General features: G+C 45.6%; 1 protein-coding gene across 8 annotated transcripts in view; it reads right to left on the bottom strand.

Moving 5' to 3' along the window:
• sema4ba (sema domain, immunoglobulin domain (Ig), transmembrane domain (TM) and short cytoplasmic domain, (semaphorin) 4Ba) overlaps positions 1-27,043 on the bottom strand; it is a 439,407-nt gene that overhangs the window by 134,069 nt on the left and 278,295 nt on the right. Inside the window, exon 1 of one of the 8 annotated variants that reach the window (XM_041174641.1) lies at positions 15,860-16,144. The exons of 5 other annotated variants lie outside the window; for them this stretch is intronic. The gene's annotated coding sequence lies outside the window, so the exon portion shown is untranslated. Of the gene's footprint in view, positions 1-15,261; positions 15,825-15,859; positions 16,145-27,043 lie in introns of those variants that run through there. 2 more of the 8 variants (XM_041174642.1, XM_041174640.1) reach the window with 2 other exon arrangements.

Below are 27,043 nucleotides of genomic sequence, written 5' to 3'. Positions count from 1 at the left end.
TTGGTTAGTGAAGCAGTAATGAAAGGGCACAAATTTAAGACTATTCCACAAGGAATGAAGAGAGAATTTTTTAATATATGTAAGAATATTGTAAGAAGAGAAGGAATGACCGATCAAAAATGGTGATAGAAGCAGAATCCACATTAGCATTTTAAAAAATAAATATCTTAAAAAGAACATTTTACAAGGGGAAGGGAAGATAGGGACAGGAGAATGAGGCTAAATGGATAACTCTTTCAAAGCCAGTACAGATGTGATGGGCTGAATGGCCTCTGTCTGTGCAATGACGATATACAATTCTAGAATCACAGTCTGCAGGGTCCAAGCACCTTTTTTTTTTAGAAGAATCAATGTTAAGTTTGCAGGAACTTTGATTGATACCAGCAGTTTACTAAGAACTAGATTGAAACTCTCGGTTTTGTCCATTTCATCAAATTGTCAATTTAGAGACATTTAATCAGCCGCTTCCTGAAATTGCACTTGACAACTTTTTTTATTAAGAAAGGATTCTCCTGTAACAAACTGCATTTCAAAAAAAAACCAATTTATCGTCATTCAGTTAAAAAATGTTCCAAGAATTACATGCTCTAAATTTCTTCCTTGCCTGTGAAATGGAACGGCGATATTTAGACTGCTTATCTGTTTAAAGCACAGTTGCTCCATGCACAGCTGGATTTAAGATACTCCTGCATCCCGAATGGTCACAATTTGAACGCTGTAATCATCAGCAAACTTGCAACTTCTCAGACACGTAAACGATTGCACACAATCGTTCACCTTCGGCTCCTGATCCTGCTGCATGCCTCAGCTCTACAGTCTAATCTTTTAAATACAATGCAATTTTATATAATCAGACCAGCGATGCACATTAGGATAAAATTGCCACCCTGACAAGCTGCTAATCGCACTGCCAGAAAGAACAGAAAATTGAGAATTAACTTCTGGCTTAAGACCCAAAATGGAAATAAAATTTAAATGCGAAAGAGGGCAAACTGCAACTTCCAAATCACTGAGGCACTGGAATCAGTTGCAATGTGCCAACAGATTAATCATCCAATATCAGCTCCAAAGAAGAAGCATGCTTCCCACAGTGACAGTGCATTCGCACACATTCATTTCGTGTCCTTCTAAGCATAGATTTAATTTATTTTTTTTATTACATTAGGTGCCCTAGCGCAAAGCTCCCCTTCACAATTCATAATGCAGTGTGGGCAAATCTGCTCGACCTGCAAAACCAACCATTTAACAAAAGGAGCAAGTGACAAGTTTGATACTTCAAGATCTTAATAAGGGTGTGCATCAAACAGAATCCTCTCCAGACAGGCAGCAGCCGTGACAGAGTGCAGTGACGGTCCTTTCAATCCCCCTCGCTGCTGAGCTCTTGATCTTAGTTGTGTTGCTGTGGACACGCTGGTCACTTAATCTCCCTCGCAGCGAACGGGAAGCAGGGTCCCTCTAGAATCCCATCCTGGCGTAATGTTGAAGGGCCACTTCAGGGTAGGGTTCAGGGATTTGGCCTTGTGGTTGTGAATTGGCCAGGCCCCACTGGGTTGGATTGGCAGCACACGCTCAACTTTAGAAAAACCCTTTGCTTTTTGCTGTGCTTCAGACAGTGCTGCAGCACAAGATGGTCGTGCACTTGCAAACGCCTGTTTGACAAAAAAATGACCACTCCAACGTTAATTCAAAGATGGACATCAAGTGCCGGCAAGGACTCGATGGGCCAAATGGCTTCCTTCTACGCCTTAATGATCCTAACTGCATGCGGGAGTAAGATTTTTAATCTGTTACTAGTTGCTCTTCCTGTGGCGCTGCACATGGTAAGTCAGAGAATACGGTCTCTCTCTGTCTCTGTCCCTGTCTCTTTCCTGTCTTCAATTTGCAGTTTCTCTCTCTTCCCTTCGCCCACCACCACCCCCACCTCCCGCCCCTCCCCCCATTCCCTGCTCTTTCCCTCTCTTTTGCTTCCCTCTATTTTCCTTTTCTGTTTCTTTGACTGGCTGGTGTGTCACGGTGAGGTGAGAAGAGCAGCCACCACCAATGAATGAGGGCTGCATTTGGAGTAGACATGATGGCAAAAATATGACACTTAGTTGCTCCCCTCGCACATTCTCCTTTCCTAGTGCATGAGAAAATACTGGGGTCAATATTCCTGACTCCCCCCCAGGACTGACTCTTCGCTGGGCTTCGGACGTGTGCAGAACTCCACTTATCCAGTCTAAAGAATGCCTGACTCTGGTGGGCTGCTTTGTTAATGTGGTCCGATCAAAGCCCCAGTCAGAACAGCAGCCTGAAGGTGTTGAGGTCTGAAGAACACTCGGAAGGAGGGGGTTGGGACTGTCTAAGAGAAGGGACTCATCTTTACTTTACTCCCGAGATGCTTTCGATCCTCCAATATGAGAGGATCACAGTTACAAGTCCACAGATATCTTCTTCAGAGGTCCCCTTGTTTAGATGTCTTTCCAGTGCTTGAACAGGAATACTGAGGCAGAGCAGCACTCCCCCATCTCATTTCCATGGAAACACTTGGCCCACATATCACAGGCCTTGTGGGAAAATACTGCCAGACTCCCAGAGCAATGGAAAGGGGATCAGGTCTGGTTTTATATGTCACCACCCTGATCATCTGTCTTTAGTTTCCATGCAATTCATGTTTTCTCACACTACTGGTAGGAAAATTGGTCTTATTATGCTTTACTGTGAATAATACACCCTCAGCTTATTCTTTGTATTCCACTGTGCTTTATGTTCTCAGTTCTACCCAATTGTATCCTTCACTTCATAGATCTCTGGGTCCCATCAGCAAGCTTAAGAGGCAAAATAGGTCATGGGGTGGACTGGTCGTCTGGAAGGTTAAACATCGTTCACACTATCACTTTCAGATTTGGAAAGCAATATGCAGAGGTTATGGTAATGTAGTTGTTAAGATACTGGAGCAGCAACCCAGAGTTCATCAGTTCAAATTCTACCATGACAAGTTGTGAAAGTGAATGAATATAAACCCAGTGGTTTATGGGCTAGTGCCAAAGATTATTAAAGCTGCTAAACTGAGCTTCAGGAAGGGAACCTACCACCCTGACACCAACCTGAGTGGCTGACACTTAATGCTCTCAGGGCTTCGAGGGTTGCAATGAATATTGCTACATCCCATGCACAAATCACTTTTAAGAAGCTGTACGACGTGACCACAATTAAGTTCAGTGACAAGGAGTGGATAAGCAGCCGATACCTGTGGCTGGATGTTACAATAACATTGTAATTTTGAAAATTCATTGAAGAAACCTGACAAGTTGGTGCTCCAGTAAAGTTTGATTCTTAGTCTGGAGTGGGTATGAGACTTTGTGGTGAAGTATTGTCATCTACCCAAGTCAGGGAAAATGAATACGAGCATGACTGGCTACAGCTGTTGGCAAATCATCTAACTCATTTTATATGGAAAGGGGATTTGTGGCAGTAAGTAGCTGATACGTAACCCCTGATAGCCCAGTGACAGAGGTGACTCACTTCAACAGCCTTATGGTTCAGCTGTTCCCAACGTATTTAATAAATGTCGCTATTTAATTTGGATTCTGTTCCTCAAATATTAACATTTCAGATGTTGAAATTCAAGCTGAGATTTAAAGGAATTAACATTTCATGACTTGTCTTTCCGGTAGTTGAGTGACTGCCCATAAATAAGGTTGACCCATGACATGTGAGGGGTACGGCGTTGGAATGAGAACATTGCCCTGGGTGCAGTGCTTCTCTGAAGCTATCCAGGGCCCCTCATGTCCTTCATGCTAGGTTATGCCCCACAGATGACCCCTATGCTCCTTCATGCACACTATACCAAGGTACACAACCAAGCAGCCCCGGGGCCCTTCATGATCCCCAAGATAAGCTCCCGACTTTCCATGTCAATTTTTAAAAATTCATTTCCGGGATCTGGGCTTTGTTGGACTGGCCAGCATTTATTGCCCAACCCTAACTGCCCAATATACACTGTGAAGAACCAATGAACCGTATAGCGAAATTAGGGTGTGTAAAAAAAAATTTAAATGGCCATTCATTGATAACTTTCCACTTTAAAAAAAAACTCATTTTTACTATAGGAGCCTCAATCATCCAGACCCTTTAAAGTTTCAAGCAGCTGAAACTGCAGGCACTTGAAACCTCTTAATCTTGTGAAATTCAAAGCAGAGAGGAGAGAGCCAGAGCTGTCAATCAAGCAACGTCTTCTCTGGGGCTCAGGTTTTTAGTACTCTAATTGATGTTTGGGTTCTCAGCCAAGAATACATAATGAGGCCAACTCCCCCCACCACCCCCCCCAACAAAACATGAAGTCCTGCCTTTGTGAGCACTTTCTCCTGAGGCGCCAGGCTGAGCTGGGAATTTTTCCGACTCCCATTACCCACCTCAAGGCTGAAAATCCAGGCCCAAGTCATTGATGTCAATGTCAAGTAGTACACAACAACAACAACTTGCATTTATGTAGCACCTTTAATATAGTAAAGCACTCCAAGGTATTTCACAGAAGGGTAATTGGTTGTGGTCTTCAAAATAAAAGGATAACCAATTAGCTATGTGGCCCAAGTTGCTGCTCTGGCATAGACTCCACCAATGGGACCTACATCTACTCGAATGGAGGTTGGTAAGGCTCATTATGCTTGTGTCTCCCCAATATACCAGATTCAGATTTAGAATAAGGAAAAGGGGCCCCCGTAAGCCAGGATCCCAGTCTTTGCCTCTATCTCCTTAACATAATTTAATATTTTAGCTGCAGCTCAGTATGCGTCACCTCAGTGCAACAGCAACGACACTTCACCAAGGTTCAAGTTCCCCTCCAGAGACATGAGTGCAAAAAATTCACTAAGACTCCTTCGACAGCACCTTCCAAACCTATGACCATTACCATCTAGAAGGACAAGGGCAGCAGATACATGGAAACACTACCACCTGGAGGTTTCCCTCTAAGTAACTCACCATCCTGACTTGGAAATGTATTGCCATTCCTTCAATGTCGCTGGGTCAAAATCCTGGAACTCCCTTCCTAACAGCACCATGGGTGTACCTACACCACATGGACTGCAGCAGTTTAAGAAGGTGGCTCACTACCACCTTCTCAAGGGCAATTAGGGATGGGCAATAAAAGCTGGCCCAGCCTGCGAAGCCCACATCCCGTGAATGAATAAAAAATAAATAAATCTTGGCCGACACGGATGCAAGGTTTTGGGCATTGTTCAGTAGGTCTTCTTAAGTTATCCTTAGGTAGTTCAACAGTTAAGTATTTATTAACTACTAGAAATTGTTTATAGAGGTACAGTAAACGTCCAGGCTAGGAACTGTCCCTATGCTTCTACACACGGCTCTGTCCAACACTACATGGGCCCCAAGGTGTGGGTCATGTGTTCTCTTACATCAGTGTGGATGGTACCAGTCCCACGGTAACCCTTTGTGTGCCAGACCCTTATCCAACAGACACTTTGTTTTCGTGCTAAACGAGGATTTCACTGCCAGAGATGCCAACTTTCAGATGAGGTATTAAACTGAGAGGTCTTGTCTGCCCTCTCAGGTTCGCAAGGAAGATCCCACAACATTACTCTGAAGAAGAGCAAGGAAGTTCTCCTGGGTACCGTGGCCAGTTTTGGGTCCCTGAACCAACATCACTAACTAAGATGATCTGGTCATTATCACATTGCTTTTCTGGGGACTTTGCCATGTGCAAATTGGAAGCGTGGTTTTTTACATTACAACAGTAACAACACTTCAAAAAGTGACAGTAAAGTGCTTTTGGGATGTTCCAGGGGCATGAGAGGTGCTACGTTAATGCAAGTCTTTCATTTCATTTGCCTTGTAAGGGAGGTCCAACTCTTCATAAGTCTCCCAGAAATTGCAGAGACTTGGCATAGTCAGGTTCTCCATGTTGTCCTTGGGGGTTCTGCCAACTCTATGGTGGCAAACTGGAGAAAATTGTGAGGGGAACAAAATCCGTAAAGAGGCAAAAGAGTTGGAGAAGGAACTGAATCCAGGTATCAGTGTACAGTATGGCTCCGTCAAAGAAACTGTGGGCAACATAGCACTCCTTGAACAGGGCAGGGGCAGCTAAAAGTGAGGCTGAGTGGGTCCTTTGAGAGTTGTCATCGTGGAGAAGCAATTGAGAAAAGACACACACGCTGGACGGCGCTGACAGATCAAAGAATTTAATCAAGTTAGTCAAACCCAATCTGCCTTTAATAAATCCTTGATTAACTCATGCCTTTCCAAAGTTAAAGGAAGACCAGCAGAGAGTGAATCAAGAGAGGCTATGCTGAAACCGAATCCTGACAGGGTTTTGATGAAAGGCCATTGACTTGAAACATTAACTCTGCTTCTCTCGCTACAGATGCTGTCAGGCCTGCTAGGTATTTCCAGCATTTGTGTGCTTTTTGGTGTTCGTTAATCTACAATCCACCCCATGGTGAAGTGCTGTGGGACATTCCTCGATGTTGAAGTCAAGATATAAACCTGGGGGGAATGCAAAAACTAGGGGGGCATAAATATGAGATAATCAGGAAAAAAATCTAATCGGGAATTCAGGAGAAACTCCTTTGTTTAGAGAAAAAAGACTCGCAAAGCACTTTAGAGCCAATGAAGTACTTTTTCGCTGATGTGTAGTCACTGTTTTATATAGAAAACACTGTGACTAATTTGTACACAGAAAGCTCAAAGTGTAGCAATGTAACAATAAGCAGAGCATCTATTTTGTGATGTTGATTGAGAGATAAATTTTGGTCAGGTCACTAAAAATAATTCCCCTGCTACTCCTCAAATAGGGCAGTCAGCAAAGGCCTCGGTTCAATTTCTCAACCAAAAGCAGCAACTCCAATTGCAAAGCACTCCCTCAGTATTGCACGGGAGTATCAGCTTTAACTTGTTAACTTGTACCCGCTTGTGCCTTCCCACCTGTTGAGGTTGGTGGCAGGGGTCACTTAATCAGGCGGAGGGTGGCAGGTGGAGACCCTGCCACCTTTCTGCCCACACACCAATAAAGTCCGTAGCAGCAAGAACTGTGGATGGCCTTCCTGCCCCTTCATCAACTGAGGCTGTTAAGTGGGAAATTAATGCCCACTTAAAGGCCTCGTCCCGTCACCACTGCTATTAACTCAGTGATGGGCAGGGGGTCTCCATGCAGACAACACGACAACCAAACCCCGGCATATTTGCTTGCAGGCACCCAGTGGGAGGGGAGGGTTCCTTGTTCAAAAACACTCAGTGCTTGATTAAAAGGAGCCAGCGTCGGGAAGGGCGGCAGCAGTGGGGGAGACGTGGGCTTGCCCTTGCTGCCGACCCCACTCAACCCCCTCCCCCGCGAAGCCCCTGCCATCATCGCTCATCTGTGCCAGGGCCCCCTCTTCAATCTGAGGCCTTGGGCGGGTGCAGTACCGGTAGTTGCCACCACCTTGCTGGTGGTGCTGCTGTGTACACAACAGCTGCTGACTTTTGATTGGCCGGCAGCTCACGGCAGGCGGGACTTCTGCCCCTTGGGGGTCCATGATTCCAGGGGAAGGCCCGCTGCTGCCCTGTAAGCGCCTGAGTGGCATAAGATGCAGCAGCCAGCATTCCTGAAAAATGGCAACATGTGGCTCTTGCTGGTTCCTTAGTCAGCGGCCAAGACCTCCATTGCTTCCACAAGATTCTGCCTCGAAACCTTCTGATTCAGCAGCCAAAGTACAACTAACTGAGCCACGGCTGACATAGTTAGAGTGTGGAACTTGCTACCCCATGGTGTGGCAGATGTGAATAGCATAGATGCATTTAAGGGGAAGCTAGATAAGCACATGAGGGAGAAAAGAAGGATACATTGATTGGATTAGGGTGAGAGGAGGCTTATGTGGGGCATCAACACTGGTGTGGACACCTGGGTCCAATGGCTTGTTTCTGTGCTGTATATTGTATTTAGCTTGAAATAATAATTTTCTCAAACTATTGCAGAACCACCGTGACAGGACATACTACAACTGCAAATGAAATTGATTGCAATTTTGGCACAGCGCTGTTCCTAATGAATCTGTACCTTGTGCTGAAGTCAGTGTGGCAGCATTTGTTTACCTGGCTCGTGAGATTCAAGCATTGTGATTTCACATTCCACAGTTATTTGTCTGAGCTGGGGTCAAAAGCAGCTTCATCAGCAGCTGTTTGACATTTCTACCATTTAAATAATTAGCATCCTCTCTTTCCTGTTAATAACCATCTGCTCTGCTAATGTGTTACATCATTGCAAAGCCTTCACTTTGAACGTGACACTACGCTTCAGGGAAAATGTAAACAATTATTTGGAGTAAAAGTCACGTAATCTTTGTCCTAGTTACCAGGACATAAACGTGTCCCCGTATTATCTTCACTTTCCTGATAGTAAGACTGGGGGCTTCAGTGACACGTTCTAATCAGGCATCTTACTTAGCTTTCATCTTCTGATTACAAGAACGGACAGAGTCTTTCACAATCTCGGATGTCCCGAGGCACCTCATCATCCGAGAGATGCTTCATGAGCACAAATGACTGCCATGTTTTCTTATATCACTGTTGTGATGCAGAGAAAGTGGTAACTGATTGGTGTATAGTAAGATCCCACAAACAGTGATGAGATAAACTATCGGATAACACTCTTCAGTGGGATGAATGTTAGGCCCAGTGAGAACCACTGGAAGCCTCACAGCAGATCCTGGAAATTCCCACCTGCCAAATCCAAACATGAGTCAGCAGGTCTCCTAAGTGTCGTAGCTGATAATTTCTATCCCGATATACTTCACTTTGTAAGAGTCAAATTCTCTTCCATGCACATGTGAATGATCAAATGGGGATGAGTCTTCCTAGTCAAGTGTAAAAGAATTATTTACTTCAAATGCCTAGCAAGACAAAGACCTTAAGTAACAGAACCAGTCTGCAGCTACAGTGAAACTATTACCTCTGCTGAAGGAAACAGAAATAAGGGGTTATAATCTTAAAATTAAGAGGTAGGCCACTTAGGAAGCGAGTCAGGAGGGAAATTTTTTCACAGAAAGGGTGGTAGATATCTGGAATTCTCTGACCCAATCTGGAGACAATGCTGGGGGGTAATGGCAGCTTTCAAGACTGAGATCGATAGCTTTTTGTTAGGGAAGTGTATCAAGAGATATGGAGCTAAGCTGGGTAAATGGAGTTGAGGTACAGATCAACCATGAACTAACGGAATGGTGCAGCAGGCTTGAGGGGCTGACTGGCCTTCCCCCCTTTGCTATGTTCCTATTGCACAAGTGAGTGCAAAGTCTTCTAAATTATGGTGTAAGAAATGAGTGAAAATAATTCAACATGAAGGATGTAAAACAGTAACTAATAAACCTCAGTCTTAAGAAGGAAACAATATTAAAACACTAATGGGGTTTAACGTGATAGCCATTAAGCCCAGATGGACTACACCCCAGAATACTGATGGAGGCGAATGAAGAAATAGGAGAGAATTGGGGAAATGGGAATTGTACCAAAGGTAAATTGTAAATGTCACAATCCCTGTTCAAAACAGGGGAAAGAGTCATAAAGAGCGAATTCCATGTTTACAGTATCTGTAACATAAAAACATCCCAAGACAATTCCTGTAAGGAACTGGGTGACCAAACTCTTGATCAAAGAGAAACTGTTCTATGAGATATTTGAGAAGAAAAAGAGGTGAAGAGACAGTGGGGTTTAGGGGATGGATGGAAAATTCCAGAGAGAAGGACCCAGCAGCTGAAGGCTCTGCCACAAATTGAGGAAGGAGAAAAAGCTTAAATAAAAATACCATGAATCATGGTTGTAAAGTGACAGAAATAAAATGGCAAGATTTCTTTCAAGGCTGCAAGTGCTCATTGCTGTCGATGTCAGGTGACCTAGAGGTTCCGTTGTGCATCAACGTTTGGGCATAAACTTATGGTGCCGCATTATTCATTATGTTGTCGGAATCTTGTGTGGGCAGGGGTTTTTTTAATGGGGGCAGATCTGTGTTAATGATAGGTACCATAGAAACGAGACAATCGACTGGCAAAATTAACAACGTGCAGAGTTACGGGGTAATGCGGATTTAAGTCAGTCACATGCAAATTTCTGAAGCGAATGAAAAAGCTCCATTCTTACACCAGAATTACACCAACAAGTTCCAGGAAATTCTGGCTTGTTCACTGGCGGTTCACAAGGATTATACCAATTATGAAAGGATAGATTGAAGCCACTGAAGCAAAGAAGGTTACTGGGAGTTTTCACAATTTTGAATGATCTTGAGTGGATAAATAGTAAAAGCTTCTTTCCACTGGTTGGCAAATCGGTTGAGCCTGAACTCAGGATGTGAACTGGGAAATATAAAGAGGTAGATTAGTAGGAACTTTTTCACTTCAAGGGTTAGAAAATCATATGTGGCTATTGGCACTTAAGAGAGAATTAAACACTTGAAGCATAAAAATATCACAATTCCGGGAAGAAATATCGATAGATGAAGTGAATGAGCATAACCGTGACAAATGAATTTCAATTTAGACAAATGTAAAGCCTTCCACTTTGGACTTGAAAAAACAAAAGACATAGTGGGGACCAGTAGATGTAGTAGACTTGGGTTTCCAAAAAGCATTCAATAAGATGCCACACAAAGGTTTAATATGGAAGATAACAGCTCATTGAGTTGGGGATGATATGTTAGCGAGGATACAGGATTGGTAAATGGGCAGACAGCAAAGCATAGAAACTAACGGGGCATTTTTGGGTTGGCTGGCTGTAACTTGTGGAATGCTGTGAGGATCAGTGCTGGGGCCTCAACTATTCATAGTCGATATTAATGACACAGACAAAGAGACAGAGAATAATGTATCTAAATTTGCTAATGATACAAAGCTAGGTGGGAATATAAGCTGTAAGGAAGACAGAGTCTGCAAGGTAGAATACTTTTTAAAGGGCATAAAACGTGTAAATGGTGATGTTCAAAAGGACTTGGGTATACTCTTACAAGGATCACAAAGCTAGTAGAACAAATACAGGAAGCAATTAGGAAGGCAAATGATATGTTGATCTTTATTACGAGGGGATGGGAGTACAACATAAAGGAAGTCTTGCTACAATTGTACAGGATGTTGGTGAGACCATACGTGGAGTAGTGTGTGCAGTTTTGGTCTCAATGTCTAAGTAGTGAAATACTTGCAGTGCGGTACAACGATGATTCACCAGATTGGTCACTGAGATGAGTGGGTTGTCCTACGATGAGAGGCTGAGTAAATTGGGCCGATCCCCTCTGGAGTTTAGAAGAATGAGGGATGTTGAAGCATACAAGATTCTGAAGGAGTTTGACAGAGTAAAGACCGAGAGGTGTTTCCCCTGGCTGAGGATTCTAGAACATGGGAGCATGTTCTTAGGGTCTTAGGGTCAGGGGCTACAATTTTAGGGTCAGGAACCAAACATTTAGGACTGAAATGAGGAGAAATTTCTCCACTCAAATGGTTGTGAATCTTTGGAATTCTCTACCCCAGTGGATGCCTCATTGTTGAATATATTTAACAAGGAGATTGATGGATCTTTGGTGTGTCAATTAATTTAGGGATATGGGGAGCAGGTGAGCAAGTGCAGTTGAAGCTGAAGATCAGCCATGAGCATAGTGAATGGTGGAGCAGGTTCAAGGAGCCATAGAGTCTTCTCCTGCAACTATTTCTTATAACCTTATGCAACAAAGTGGGGAAAGCTAGAAACAGTGGAGGTCCAAAAAGACTTGGGACTCCAGGTATCTAGGGCATTAAAATGTCATGAAAAGGTACAAAAAGTAATCAAAAAGGCTAATGGAATGCTGGCCGTTATATCTTGGGGATTAAATATAATGGGGAAGAAGTTATGTCTCAGCTATACAATGCCCCGGTTAGATCATGCTTGTAGTACAGTGAGCAGTTCTGGGTATCAGACCCGAAGAAGGATAAAAACAAAAAACTGCAGATGCTGGAAATCCAAAACAAAAGCAGAAATACCTGGAAAAACTCAGCAGATCTGGCAGCATCGGCGGAGAAGAGCAAAGTCGACGCTTCGAGTCCTCCCACGCATCCACCCTCACGCCTTCTCCTCCCTCCCAGAAACATGATAGGGTCCCCCTTGTCCTCACTTATCACCCCACCAGCCTCCGCATTCAAAAGATCATCCTCCGCCATTTCCGCCAACTCCAGATGCCACCACCAAACACATCTTCCCTTCACCCCCCTGGCGGCATTCCGTAGGGATCGTTCCCTCCGGGACACCCTGGTCCACTCCTCCATCATCCCCTACTCCTCAACCCCCTCCTACGGCATCTCCCCATGCGAACGCAAGATATGCAACAACTGCCCCTTCACTTCCCCTCTCCTCACCGTCCAAGGGCCCAAACAATTCTTTCAAGTGAAGCAGCATTTCACTTGCATTTCCCCCAACTTAGTCTACTGTATTCGCTGCTCCCAATGCGGTCTCCTCTACATTGGTGGGACCAAACGCAGACTGGATGACCGCTTTGCAGAACACCTTCGGTCTGTCCGCAAGCATTACCCAGACCTCCCTGTCACTTGCCATTTCAACACTCCACCCTGCTCTCTTGCCCACATGTCCGTCCTTGGCTTGCTGCATTGTTCCAGTGAAGCTCAACGCAAACTGGAGGAACAGCACCTCATCTTCCGACTAGGCACTTTTCAGCCTTCCGGACTGAATATTGAGTTCAACAATTTTAGATCATGAACTCCCTCCTCCATCCCCACCCCCTTTCCGTTTCTTCCCCCTCCTTTTTGTTTTTTCCAATAATTTATATAGATTTTTCTTTTCCCACCTATTTCCATTATTTTTAAATGTATTCCACCCATGGTTTATTTCACCCCACCCCCACAAGAGCTACCTTGCTTGTCCTGCTCTCCACTCTTAATTAGCACATTCTTTTAGATAATATCACCACCTTCAACACCTCTTTGTTCTTTGTCTGTGACATCTTTTGGTTATCTCCACCTATCACTGCTTGCTTGTCCCAACAACACCCCCCTCCCCCTCCCACCCCACCTTAAACCAGATTATATATCACCCCTTTCCTATTTTAACTTAGTTCTGTTGAAGGGTCATGAGGACTGGAAACGTCAACTTTGCTCTTCTCCGCCGATGCTGCCAGACCTGAGGAAGGATACATTGATTTTGGAGGGAATGCAGTTTAGATTTATCAGAATGATACCTGGACTTCAAATGTTAAAGTAGGATTGTATTCTCTGGAATTCTCTGGAAGAAGGTTAAGGGTGTTCTGATCAAAGTTTTTAAGGTATTAAGGTGAACAGATCAGTAGATATGAAATAAACTATTTCTGCTGGTTGGGGAGTCTAGGACTAGGGGACATAGGCTAAAAGTACAAGTCAGACCTTTCAGGAATGAACTTGATAAACTCCGACACACAAAGGGTGATGGACATTTGGAATACTTCCAGAAATGGCAATCAACTCTATACCGATTGTCAATTTTAAATCTGAGATTGATAGGTTTTTGTTCACGCAAGGTATTAAGGGATTTGGGGCAAAGGCAGGTACATGGAATTAGGTCACAGATTAGCCATGATCTCACTGAATGACAGAACAGGCTTGAGGGGCTGATGGTCCAGTTCTGTTCCTATGGCCTGAGTCTTCTGGTCAGCGTGTGGGGGTGGGCCCTGCTCGCCGATGCGTAAAATGATGCATGGTTATGTAGGGCGTGTGTCCCGTGTGCGTGTGTGTCATTCCGATCCTCAGTTCGGAGGGCGCGCAGCAGAATCAGCTGCGCACCCGCCGAACTGGCAAAGGTTTATTAAGGCCATTTAAATAGTAATTGAAGTAATTAACAGGGCTACCCATCCAACCTTAAGGTTGGCGAGCAGGCGAAGAGCCCAGGCGGCCTTCGCATTTTTCATGGAACCTCATCCACGGGCGGGATGAGGTTTAATGAAGGGTTTATAAATGTATTAAAAGGCTTTATTGAAATTAATTGACATGCCCCAGCTCATGTGACGCTGTCACATGAAGGGACATGTCCGAATAATTTTTTTCTTCTTTATTTCAACTTTTCACAAGCAACATAACCTCCCTGAGGCACGGAGCTGCCTCAGGGAGATTTCTGCGCTCTTTTGCGCACATGCGCACGAAACAGCGCAGGCCCGGACTCTCCCTCCTCCCCCTGCCCGCACGGGCAGCGCTCAGTGCTTCTGGGTGCTTTTCACACTGGGCAGGCCTTAACTGGACCGTCCATGTAAAATGGCGGTGTGTAGCAAATCGCGGGCAGCCAGTGCCAGCGCCCGCACAGCCTGCCTGATGGGGAGGGAATTCTCCCCAGTGTCCCCATGAGCAGAATTAGTGCAGGAAGCTCTGATGGGAGTGTTAATAAAGGTACAATGGGTTGAAATGCCTTCTGTACAGAAATTTCTGTAATTTATAGGAACTAAATATGGAAAATGATTTATTGGAAGAAGGAACTCCTGTAAAAATCACATGGGTAATTGACAGTCCATTTTTCTCCACAACAGAAGCCCAACGTAATTCCACAAATTCCACTAAAACATTAATTATTAAAATGATACAGCTGCCTCCACTGTGGAATGTTACACCTCCTCAGACTGCAGAAAATTACAGTGACAAGCCCTCCCAGCCAATCCCCAACGCCGCCCCCCCCCCCCAACCCCAGCACAGAGGGTTCAAAATTAAAGACCCTGCTTGTGTGGCCCAATTCTATTGCCCGCAAGTAAACACATTTTAAATTGTCAGCTGATGATAAAACCTTGAAGATAAACACACAGCTTAAGGCCCCCTCAATCTGAACCGAACAATTTGCAGCATCAAACAGTTCCACACAAACTGAAGTGGCGAATAAATCCGGTCTATTATAACAGCAATTGTGTGATTAACGCAGCTAGATAAAACCTCCAACGTTTTCACTTTATCACTTATTGGTTTTAAAACCTCGCTTCCAATAACTGAGCAAAGCAGCCAACTGCAAAGTTGATCTCTAAACTTTGCAAGGAACCAGCTCACACATTGACAATTCATTTAATTCCTGAATCCAGTGACAAATGAGGCACACCATTTAATCACTGATGTATAGATTTGCAAAAAGCATGCAGTGTTGGACTGTAAGCAAGCTAAGTTTGTCACTATAACGACACTCAGAGACAATCAATTGCCAACATTCCCTGAAAAGCTAACTTGATGCAGTATAGTGTAAACATGAGTTCTTTACCCTTGCACATGAATCCCAGGAATATTCTACAAGAAAAGTAAGCTTAACCTACGAGTGCTAACTTACCAATTTGGCAAGAAATATCCACACGTAGACCCTCTCCCTGGCTATGTTCACAGAGCAGCAACAGTCCTGACTTTAACAGAACCCCACATGCTGTACAATAGAGTCTAAAGTCTCAAATAAATGTGTACTTTACAAACTGATAAAGAATCAGATGGGCATGGAGTCAAACTCTCCCTTCGGTGTTTTTACTACTGACTGACTGGCCAATCCAAAACAACACCGAGCATAACAAGAGCCGAATGTCTTGAGAAAAAAAAACAAAGTAATCGTCCTTCCTGAGTAATTGATCCAAAGCAATTGTTGTTTGCCCGATGTTTAATACTGTTCTTGCGTCAAAGCTTAAAAGCCAGGGGACACCACTGATGATACTGTATTGAACGACAGCGACTACTTCCGCCCAGTAAAGGATTTTTCCAGTGTTTCTTTGGAGACTGAGCTCATAACGGGCTCTTTTCAGAGAAGACGCTGAGAAAAGCTGTAGATCTTCTCACAAACCAAAGGCCGCTTCTGAACAGGCTCTTTACTGCTTCTTCAGACACGAATAATTTCCTCTGGCAGATGAGAAACTGATGTTGCATTAAAAGGAGGACAGACTTACCAAATACATGATTATCACCTTTCAGTCTGATTCGAAACACAATGGTCGACCAATAACCAAGTCCAGATGTAAAGCTGAATTCTCACTGCATACTTACAACATTTATGAATCCCTTTGTTTTCTTGGCAAGGGTGGAATAAGTACCAAGGGGAGAGCAGTCAAAATTCACATATCACTGCAATTTTTGTTGCTGCCTTTACAATAAATCCCTCAAAGAACTGAGTCAATAGACATAAAAGCCTTCCATAAAATGCCAGCATTTTACAGGCTGGAACTGATGGAATGTTTACCATAGACGCAGTGTATAGAAGAAGGCTGAAGTATTTGCTTAATCTTTGTAATCACAGCCAAAGAACACGCCCAAGCTAAATGAATGCTTTTAACTTTAATTGGTGCAACAAAACTCAAAAAGAAACGGGCAGAGTCATTCACTTTACAGGCTCCTAGCACACACACTGACACACAAACCTACTTCAAAGTCTCTTTAATTGATAAAAAAAATATTTTGCCCATCAATTTCTGTCCTGACAATTTTCTTCCCCTTCTCCCAGCGATGCTGGCGTGAGTACCAGGAGCTCCCCAGAACCATGCCCAAGCGGCCATTACTCCTTTCCTAGTAGCGACAGGTTGATCCAGTTGTGAGGGCTGGCACAGCTGAGACCTTCAGGCTGCTCTCTCCTGACATCCACACTCCAGCAGGAGCATCGGTGAACAGAGATCGTGATTAGGGTTCCCTGTTCCATTTTCTCCTCCCCAGTTGAGCTGCGTCCATTCCCAATATAGAATCATTATGGCACAGGAGGCGGCCATTCTGCCCATCATGTCCATGCTGGCTCTCTGAAGACCAATCCAGCCAGTCTCATAATTGCCCCACTCTATCCATGTAGCCCTGTAAGTTAATTGCCCTCAAGTGCCCATCCAACTTCCTTTCCAAATCGTGATTGTTTCTCCTTCTGTGCCCCTCGTAGGCAGCGAGTTTCAGGTCATCGCAACTCGCTGGGTAAAAAAAGTTCTTCCTCACGTCCCCCCTACATTTCTCGTCCAAAGCCATAAGTCTGTATCTCTGGTCCTTGTATGACCAGGTAATAGGAACAGCTATTCTTTGTCTCCCTTACTTAAACCTGCCATAACTTAGTAGACCAATATCAGATCTCTCCTCAGCTTCCTTTGCTCCAAAGAGAAATGGCCCCAGTTTCTCCATCTGGTCTGAGGAGTGGGCCTGTCGCTTTCTTGGCCTCCAGCGCTCAACCATTTCTTGGACAAAGAGATTTGAAAAGCACCTCAGAGGGTATCTGAGAAACTGAAGCTCGAGGGTAAACATGGCAAAGCCACGTGACATTTCTGCCAATTTACCATTCATCAAATTTAACATTGATTTCTGAATTATTCCCAAGATGTTTAAAATGCCTGATAGTTCATTCTGCCTTTATTCTCCATAATTTCATACCCCATTAATCTTTGCCAGTAGTCTCCAAGGCAGTACTTTGTCGAAGGCTCGCTGAAAATCCATGTTCACCAAAGGCAAAATTTTTGCCCATTGGTGGTGGATAGATGTGAAAATATGAGCCGCTGACCATGGTGCTGGTTTGCCAGAACTATCCGGCCCCAACTTCTTCCCAGAGGTGGAATCGGGGTAAGCATCCAACTGAGGTGAGCTAATAGCCAATTAACAGAAGCAGATTGGAATGTTCCAGTTGACTCTCCGAGGTGTCGGAGACCAGGCCAGCAGCCAGGAGGTGGTCTCCCGGTAACAGACCAAGGGCCGGCACTCCAGGCAGAATGTCAGGCCCTCGCTGCATGCCTGGCCAGAGATGTGACCTCAAGCAACCCTGTGCAGGGGCTTCCCTTCCATACTGGTGGCCTGGTAGCTGTTGTCTTTTATTAATTTAGAAGTTTTACAAGATGCCCGGGAGTCGTTGTCTTGAGCACCTGAAATGGCATTCTGCTGCTTCTTCAGGGCTGGAGAGCCTCCTATTGGCCCTCCAGCTTCGAAAGCCCACCCACTGTTCTTATTGGATGGCGAGTGTGCCCTCTGGCCTCTAATTGACCAACACGGGGAAAATCACTGCCGGGTGACTGCCATGGGTCCTCACACAGTGCGGGATCGGGACCTCCGTTTGACCTCAATATTAGGGTCACGACCCTAAACCCAAAATCCTGCCCTAAGAGCTTGAATTTCCACTTGTTCTTCCTGATCTGTTGCTACGTCTTGGCTCTGATGAGCGAATCGCGTCCCTTTGGGTGAGAGTGTGCCTTTAATATTGAACAAACAAAACCTCTACACATCTGGATTTCTCATTCAGTTTAATGATGTTTAAATATGAGCCAGCATTGTGGTTAATTCTTAAACCCGACAGACTAAAAAAAAATGAAAACATCACCACAATATTTACCAACTTCAGCTTTTTTTTAAAATTTAGAGCTGTATTCTCAATAACTCTGGTTATTGGTTATTATTCCAAGATAAAAACATACTTGTGAGGTTTGAGTCTGAAGCACAGTTTTCAAAGTTAACACGTTGTTAACCTGTCCCAGCTTGACTCAATGGGTTGCACCATCACACCTCGAACGTGGATTAACGTTGAGCGAATAATATTGGCTGACACGTGAGTGCGGTACTGAGGGAGTGCTGCACTGTCGCAAGGGCTGCTCTTCAGATGAGATGCAGGCTGGAATCTTTCAGCTCCGCGTGCCAGCAGGGTCTCGCGGTCCCGCCGATGTGCACGGAGATTTCAGTGGCTCGCCGACCCCACCACGGGGAAGCTCACCGCGGAAGGGCTGGGAGATTCGGGCCGTTAAAACTATTCAGGCCTGGCCCTTGTATTGATTCAAATTTAATGGTAAAGTTCCCCAAGGCACTGTTCAAAGTTACTCAAAGGGAGCTTTCCCGGTCATAATTCAACCGAGGCTAACAAAAAAACAAATAGATTAAATGGTCATTTATCTCAAAGTTTTTGCCGGGAATTTTCTGGAAGCGGAACAGTTGCTATATTTACCCATCAAATAATGACTACACAAACTGTAGAAATATAAGTTCGTGCTTTCTTATTCCGCGGCTACATGACATATAGGAAGGTCAGACAGCGCCGTCCAATCAGTGGTTTAAGTGCTCAGGGGCGAAGTCTGTGATCAGGCTACTCATTGTCTCAGCACCTTGGCAGAAATGTCAGCAAAACAGATCACAAAACAAACACGCAGACATGTACAAGCACTCACACACATGAGCAAACATGCACACAATAACACACACACACAAAAACACTAACAGTGCTATCAAGCGGCACTCACTCAGCAATAACCTGCTCACTGACGCTCAGTTTGGGTTCCGCCAGGGCCACTCAGCTCCTGACCTCACTACAGCCTTGGTCCAAACATGGACAAAAGAGCTGAACTCCTGAGGTGAGGTGAGGGTGACTGGCCTTGATATCAATTTGACCGAGTGTGGAGATAAATGCTGCCCAAGACAGGGACGCCCACATCCCATGAATGAATAAGAAAAACTAAGGAAGTTTGATAATCCAGGAACAAGCAGCCCGCTTGATCGGCACCCCATCCACAAACTTAAACATTCACTCCCACTACCACCAATGGACAGTGGCAGCAGTGTGCATCCTCTACAAGATGCACTGCAGCAACTCACCAAGGCTCCTTCGACAGCACCTTCCAAACCTCTGAGCTCTTACCACCTGGAAGGACAAGGGCAGCAGATACACGGGAACGCTTTCAACTGCAAGTTCCTCTCCAAACCACGCCAAACCGTCCTGACTTGGTACTTTATCGCCGTTCCTTCACTGTCGCTGGGTTGAAATCCTGGAACTCCCTCCCTTATCAGCGCTGTGGATGTACCTACGCCACAGGGACTGCAGCGGTTCAAGAAGGGGACTCACCACCTTGCCTTCTCAAGGGCAATTAGGAATGGGCAACAAATACTGGATTTTTCCATCCTATTGTGTGGTTATTTTCTTTGATGCAAAGGAAAATCGGGCAGGTTGCACGAGTGTCAGCTAGTCACAGCCCTCATGCCTGGAGTGAAAATTACAGCCCTGCCTTTTAACAAAATTCCAAGATATTATTCAATCGGAGCAGAGATTCAAAACTTGAAAAGCACAGATTTCTGTACAATTAAGGGCAGTGGGGGATGGGGGCAGCTGTAGCCTTTAGCTCCCAGTGGTTTGTTAACTGTGTGTTTTTATTTCCTCAAAAAAAAAATTCCTTTAATGTTTGCAATAGACTTCTGATGAAACCTGTCCGTGTTTTCAAAAGAAGGTGATGTTGTTATTCCGAGACATTCTTTTATTCTTCCTTTAACAATGTGTTTTTTTTGCGGATTTTATTGAGTGACCAAAGTTGAGTGATTTTGCTGCAGATCATTTTGCTAAGTTGGGCTTTGTTTGTGGGAATGCCTGAAAGTTACCCTGTTTGCTCGACTGGAAAACGCGCTCATCGTCTGGGGGAAAAGAAAACTGCTGCGGATCTGATGGCCCGAGAGCTTCCCCCAAGTCGCACGGATCGTGAGCACGTGTCTAGGAATTACGCATGGCCATTAGATCGTCCTGTTTGCTTCCTATCAAATCTGGCGCAAATCTAATAAGCACAAACGAACAACGGTTTCTTAAATCGTAGGATTCAAAGTGGTAAGGTACGCCAAAGAAAGATGGAAACCAGAGTAGCCTAAAGGCTCCTCCTCCTCCGGCTGAGCGAATGACACAGGAATGGAAGAGACAAGAAGAGGAACGCATGAAAAGAGAAAGGAGCAGGCAGGCTCTTTGTGGGCAGGCTGCAAAACGGCTGGAAGGAGAGGTCAGCAATTGGTTAATAGGGGCCACAAGGAGAAATGGAATTTCCGTATCCAACAAACGGAGTGCACGAGGAACAAGAAGAGTAGCGGGTAGCAAGTGACATTCCTGATTTTGCTAAGACTACGGGCAGGGATTTCTGACCCCGCCCACCACCGGGAGCGTCCGGTCCCACCGAAAGTCGATGGACTTTTGGCTGGGCCACCGAGTCTCTTGCGGTGGGTCCCACCACCGCGGGGCCGGAAAATCCCGGCCTACGTTTTGGGCTTTCGCAATTCGTAAAACGTCATGCTGCATTGTTTTTTTTTCTAAGTGTAAACGATATACATGCGCTGAATTTTTTTTTCCCCTTTTAAAATCTTGCTGCGTTTTTTGGTTGGGAAAACATGGGAGGCCATCAAGGCGTGCCGGTATATTAAATGTTGCTTTTAACACCTCGCGAGCAGCTAAGTAGCTTCTTAGTAAGTAATGGTATGTTTGATAAATCAGTTGTCGGCTGCGTAACGCTTGTTCAGAACAGAAGTGCAACAAAGCCTTGTGGATGGTAAGAATTCCAGTAGGTCCACAAAACATGTTGGACTGTAATAATTTACAGGAGGAATAGAAAAGGAATTCTGTTAAATAACAAGAGTACTTGAAGTTATGGCACCTTTCATGTTGGAATAATTCAAAGCACTTCACACCATGAATTACTTTTGAAGTACCTGTGTCTGCTATGCAGGAGAGTGTGGCGGCCATTTTGTACCAGACAGGTCTCATAAATCAACCGGTCGAATTATTTTTAGTGCACACTGGCTGAGGAAGAAAGTTGGCCAGGGCGCTGAAAAAAAACTCACTACTCTTCTATAAATTGTGCCATGGAATCTTCAAGGGCCACCTGAACCTGCAGAAAGGTATCTAAAGAACCACGCCATTGTGATGCAGCAGTCCTCTGGTGATAGTTCAAGTGCTTCTGACCCAGAGGCAAGAGTGATACCAACTGAGCCAATGCAGATACTATAGGGCCAATGCTCAAGCTCACGCTGCCCGACTCTCGATTCCCTATGAAGCGAGACGAAGGCTAGAGCATCATTTCTTCACTTTCATGTGCAGCGTGTGGAGGAAGTCAGAGAGTTAAGGCCAAGTCTGGGGGTTTTCGCTTCTGAGCTGGGTAGCTCGAGCCTGGAAATTTCCCAGCTCGCTACACTCGCCTCAGAAAAAAGGCTCATGAATGTTGTGATATTTGCTCCAGTGGGTTGCTTTGTGTGTGTGTGTGTGTGTGTGGGGGGGGGTGTGGAGGAAATACAGTCGAGCCTATTGACCTCAGAAGCAGATCCGAGGCAGCCAAGGGAGCAGCTGAGTGCCGAGGTGGGCTGGTTAAAAGGCCTGCCTCAGTTCTCCGGGGCTTTGTCTCAGCTGTGTTAGAAGATTTCAGGCACTCCAGCTCTCACCCGTCACACCCCATCCACTACCCCCTCATGGCCCCTTATTCCCCCATTTCAACTCATGTGACCCACACCCCATGACTGCTTATACGCCATGTTAACTTACCCAGTATCCACCTTGGGCAGACCTCGGGAGGCATGTGGAGATGAACTAAGACAAAGTTCTAAAAATCTACTATACATTTCACTATACAGACTTGATAGTGAAAAAAATCCCATTCATGAAAGTTCATTCAAAGCTTTGTTAAATCTCAAATACTTGACTTCTTATAAATGCAAACAAACTTCTATTCATAGCCCATATAAAAGATGACTTAATAGCCTCTTTAAGCTGTCAAACTGTGAACTCAGAACCCACCTACTGAGATAATGATAGCTTTTGGAAATCAGCCAAGAATTCTTAAAGAGCCCATAAATGTCAACAAACAGCTAATGAACGGAGAGTTTTTTTTTTAAACTCTCACTGACCTGCAGCCTGTTTTCTTTCATTTTTTTAAAGGCTTGGGGTTTAAATAACTTCAGATCATGGAAGTTACACAGGCCTTTTCCATCCTTCAAGAGCCTTTATGTTTACTCCCTAAATTTGCAACTCCCATATCGTGAGTTAACTATCCTGCAGCAGCCAAAATGGAGACTATTTGAACTCAGCACTGAGTTCAAATGGCCCCGCTGAGTTCAGGTTTCCCTCATGTGTGAATCATTCCCTTCCCCCTTTCCACTATCGGCAAAGAGGTCGTGGGGGTGAGGCTTCCACATCCGGGCCCTGCCCGCAAATTCTGGAAACTCCGCGAAAGTCTCCACAACTTCATAAGAATCGAGCCCAAGAGCAGTCTTCAAGTGAAGCTGGGTTAAAGCACAGGGGAAATAGTGGTAATGTCATCGAGCTCATAATCCAGAGGCTCAGGCTAATCCTTTGGTGGCATGAGTTCAAATCCCACCAAGGCAGCTGGAAGAATTTAAATTCAATTACTAAATAAACAAAAACCTGGTCACTATTCCTAAGGCTATTATTGACTGTCATAGAAACCCATCTGGTTCACCAGTGCCCTTCAGGTAAGAAAATCTGCCATCCTTAAGCGTTCAGGCCTACACACGACTGCGGACCCACAACAGTGTGGTTAACTCTTAATTGCCCTCTGAAATGCCCCAGCAAGGCCCACTCAGTTGTAGCAATTAGGGATGGACAACAAAGGTTATCCTTGTCAGCAAGTACTACATCCCTTGAAAGAATAAAAAGTGGATAAATGGGTTAGTACACACGGGTGTAATCTAATCCTCATTTTAAAGGGCCTAGTTTTTGTATATTTCCATTGTAAGTTTCTATGTCCACATTTAAAATGGAAACTGACGATGTGAACTTTCCAAAAATTCACTGCCTCATCAGTTATGGCATTGTGTCTGCTTCACTCAGTGGAGATGTAACTATAATTCTATCATAATTTCATTCGTATAATTGGCATAAGGGAAGATTTTTATTATATAATGATGATAACTAGAGAAAATCCCCCAAAGTTATTAACGTTGAGAATACAGGAAACAGTGGAACTTGAAAAGGGCAAAACTATCAAAATGAGGGTTGAGGTCCCAGGATGTGGACCTTCTCCTCGAATGAGGGACACGGAACTTCTCCCAGAATGAGGGACACGGACCTGGTCCCAGAATGAGGGACACGGACCTGGTCCCAGAATGAGGGACACAGACCTGGTCCCAGAATGAGGGACACAGACCTGGTCCCAGAATGAGGGACACGGACCTTCTCCCAGAATGAGGGACACGGACCTTCTCCCAGAATGAGGGACACGGACCTTCTCCCAGAATGAAGGACACTGATCTTCTCCCAGTATGAGGCACTCGGACCTTCTCCCAGTATGAGGCACTCGGACCTTCTCCCAGAATGAGAGACACGGACCTTCTCCCAGAATGAGGGACACGGACCTTCTCCCAGAATGAGGGACACGGACCTTCTCCCAGAATGAGGGACATGGACCTTCTCCCAGAATGAGGCACTCGGACCTTCTCCCAGAATGAGGCACTCGGACCTTCTCCCAGAATGAGGGACACGGACCTTCTCCCAGAATGAGGGACACGGACCTTCTCCCAGAATGAGGGACTCGGACCTTCTCCCAGAATGAGAGACATGGACCTTCTCCCAGAATGAGGGACACAGACCTTCTCCCAGAATGAGGGACTCGGACCTTCTCCCAGAATGAGGGACTCGGACCTTCTCCCAGAATGAGGGACACGGACCTTCTCCCAGAATGAGGCACTCGGACCTTCTCCCAGAATGAGGCACTCGGACCTTCTCCCAGAGTGAGGGACACGGACCTTCTCCCAGAATGAGGGACATGGACCTTCTCCCAGAATGATGCACACGGACCTTCTCCCAGAATGAGAGACATGGACCTTCTCCCAGAATGAGGGACACAGACCTTCTCCCAGAATGAGGGACTCGGACCTTCTCCCAGAATGAGGGACTCGGACCTTCTCCCAGAATGAGGGACTCGGACCTTCTCCCAGAATGAGGGACACGGACCTTCTCCCAGAATGAGGGACACGGACCTTCTCCCAGTATGAGGCACTCGGACCTTCTCCCAGTATGAGGCACTCGGACCTTCTCCCAGAATGAGGGACACGGACCTTCTCCCAGAATGAGGGACACGGACCTTCTCCCAGAATGAGGGACATGGACCTTCTCCCAGAATGAGGGACTCGGACCTTCTCCCAGAATGAGGCACTCGGACCTTCTCCCAGAACGAGGGACACGGACCTTCTCCCAGAATGAGGGACACGGACCTTCTCCCAGAATGAGGGACACGGACCTTCTCCCAGAATGAGAGACATGGACCTTCTCCCAGAATGAGGGACACGGACCTTCTCCCAGAATGAGGGACTCGGACCTTCTCCCAGAATGAGGCACTCGGACCTTCTCCCAGAATGAGGGACACGGACCTTCTCCCAGAATGAGGGACACGGACCTTCTCCCAGAATGATGGACACGGACCTTCTCCCAGAATGAGAGACATGGACCTTCTCCCAGAATGAGGGACACGGACCTTCTCCCAGAATGAGGGACTCGGACCTTCTCCCAGAATGAGGGACACGGACCTTCTCCCAGTATGAGGCACTCGGACCTTCTCCCAGTATGAGGCACTCGGACCTTCTCCCAGAATGAGGGACACGGACCTTCTCCCAGAATGAGGGACACGGACCTTCTCCCAGAATGAGGGACACGGACCCCTCCCAGAATGAGGGACATGGACCTTCTCCCAGAATGAGGGACTCGGACCTTCTCCCAGAACGAGGCACTCGGACCTTCTCCCAGAACGAGGGACACGGACCTTCTCCCAGAACGAGGGACACGGACCTTCTCCCAGAATGAGGGACACGGACCTTCTCCCAGAATGAGAGACATGGACCTTCTCCCAGAATGAGGGACACGGACCTTCTCCCAGAATGAGGCACTCGGACCTTCTCCCAGAATGAGGGACTCGGACCTTCTCCCAGAATGAGGGACACGGACCTTCTCCCAGAATGAGGGACACGGACCTTCTCCCAGAATGAGGGACACGGACCTTCTCCCAGAATGAGGGACACGGACCTTCTCCCAGAATGAGAGACATGGACCTTCTCCCAGAATGAGGGACACGGACCTTCTCCCAGAATGAGGGACTCGGACCTCCTCCCAGAATGAGGGACTCGGACCTTCTCCCAGAATGAGGGACACGGACCTTCTCCCAGAATGAGGGACTCGGACCTTCTCCCAGAATGAGGGACACGGACCTTCTCCCAGCGTGAGGGACATGGACCTTCTCCCAGAATGAGGGACATGGACCTTCTCCCAGAATGAGGGACACGGACCTTCTCCCAGAATGAGGGACATGGACCTGGTCCCAGAATGAGATGTGCGGACCTGCTCCCTGAATGAGGTATGTGGACCTGGTCCTAAAATGAGGGACAATGACCTGCTCTCAGAATGAGGTCACAGCCAACAAAATAAGTTGATAAAAAAGATGCGGTTAGTTTTATATCATCAACATGTTTTAGCTGCAAACACTTCAGAGTATCAGATTTTGTTTTCGTTATCTATGTTTGCAGTTATTATCCAGCAGTTCTATCACATTCATTGTTGTGTTACAAAAGCAAACTTTATGTTTTATTTTCAATAAACAAATTAAACCATTGGTTAACAACATTACACTGGACTACAAGGTTTATAATGGGTTTTAACCCCTGATTTTAATGGCTTCAGTACTGCTGGCCATGTCTTCAGCTGTGGAATTCCCTCCCGTCAGCTCTCCGCCTCTCCTCACTTTCCTCCTTTAAGACACTCCTTAAAACCAACATCTTTGACCAATTTTTAGGTCATCTGCCCTAATGACTACCTATGTGGCTTGACATCAAACATTGCTTTATAAGACTCCTGTGAAGCACTTTGGGAGGTTTTATTATATTAGAGAGGTTATCCATGGTCCTCTCTATAAAGCTAAGGCAGCCCCTGGCTGTTGCAAAAGGACAGCAAAAAAGCAGTTCTGCAAAGCTCTCCACTCTGGTTGATTCCAATTGATCTCTACAGTTCATTACAGCGGTTACAATTGCTTTAACACTGTAACACATTCCTAAGCTATGTTAAATAGTATGGCCTGGATTTTCCATGCCCTCCAGCGTCAGGCATGTTCAGTGGCGTGAGTGGACAATATGGCGTGATCAGTTTCATGACGGCGTGAAACCCGTTCGCAATAGTCCGTTCAGCCTGCCAATGGCAGGCTGCGTTTCCCGCCATTGGACGTCAGGACCCTCATCGTAATACATCAGCATATGATGTATAGATGCAGGAAGGATGTTCCCGATGGTGGGGGAGTCCAGAACCAGGGGTCACAGTCTGAGGGTATGGGGTAGACCATTTAGTATTGAGATGAGAAGTTTCTTCACCCAGGGAGTGGCGAGCCTGTGGAATTTGTTACCAC

The sequence above is a fragment of the Carcharodon carcharias genome, chromosome 26 (assembly GCF_017639515.1).
Source record: "Carcharodon carcharias isolate sCarCar2 chromosome 26, sCarCar2.pri, whole genome shotgun sequence".
NCBI lineage: Eukaryota > Metazoa > Chordata > Chondrichthyes > Lamniformes > Lamnidae > Carcharodon > Carcharodon carcharias.
Note: the sequence above shows the minus strand (reverse complement) of the source record. Positions and strands in the feature narration are given on the sequence as shown.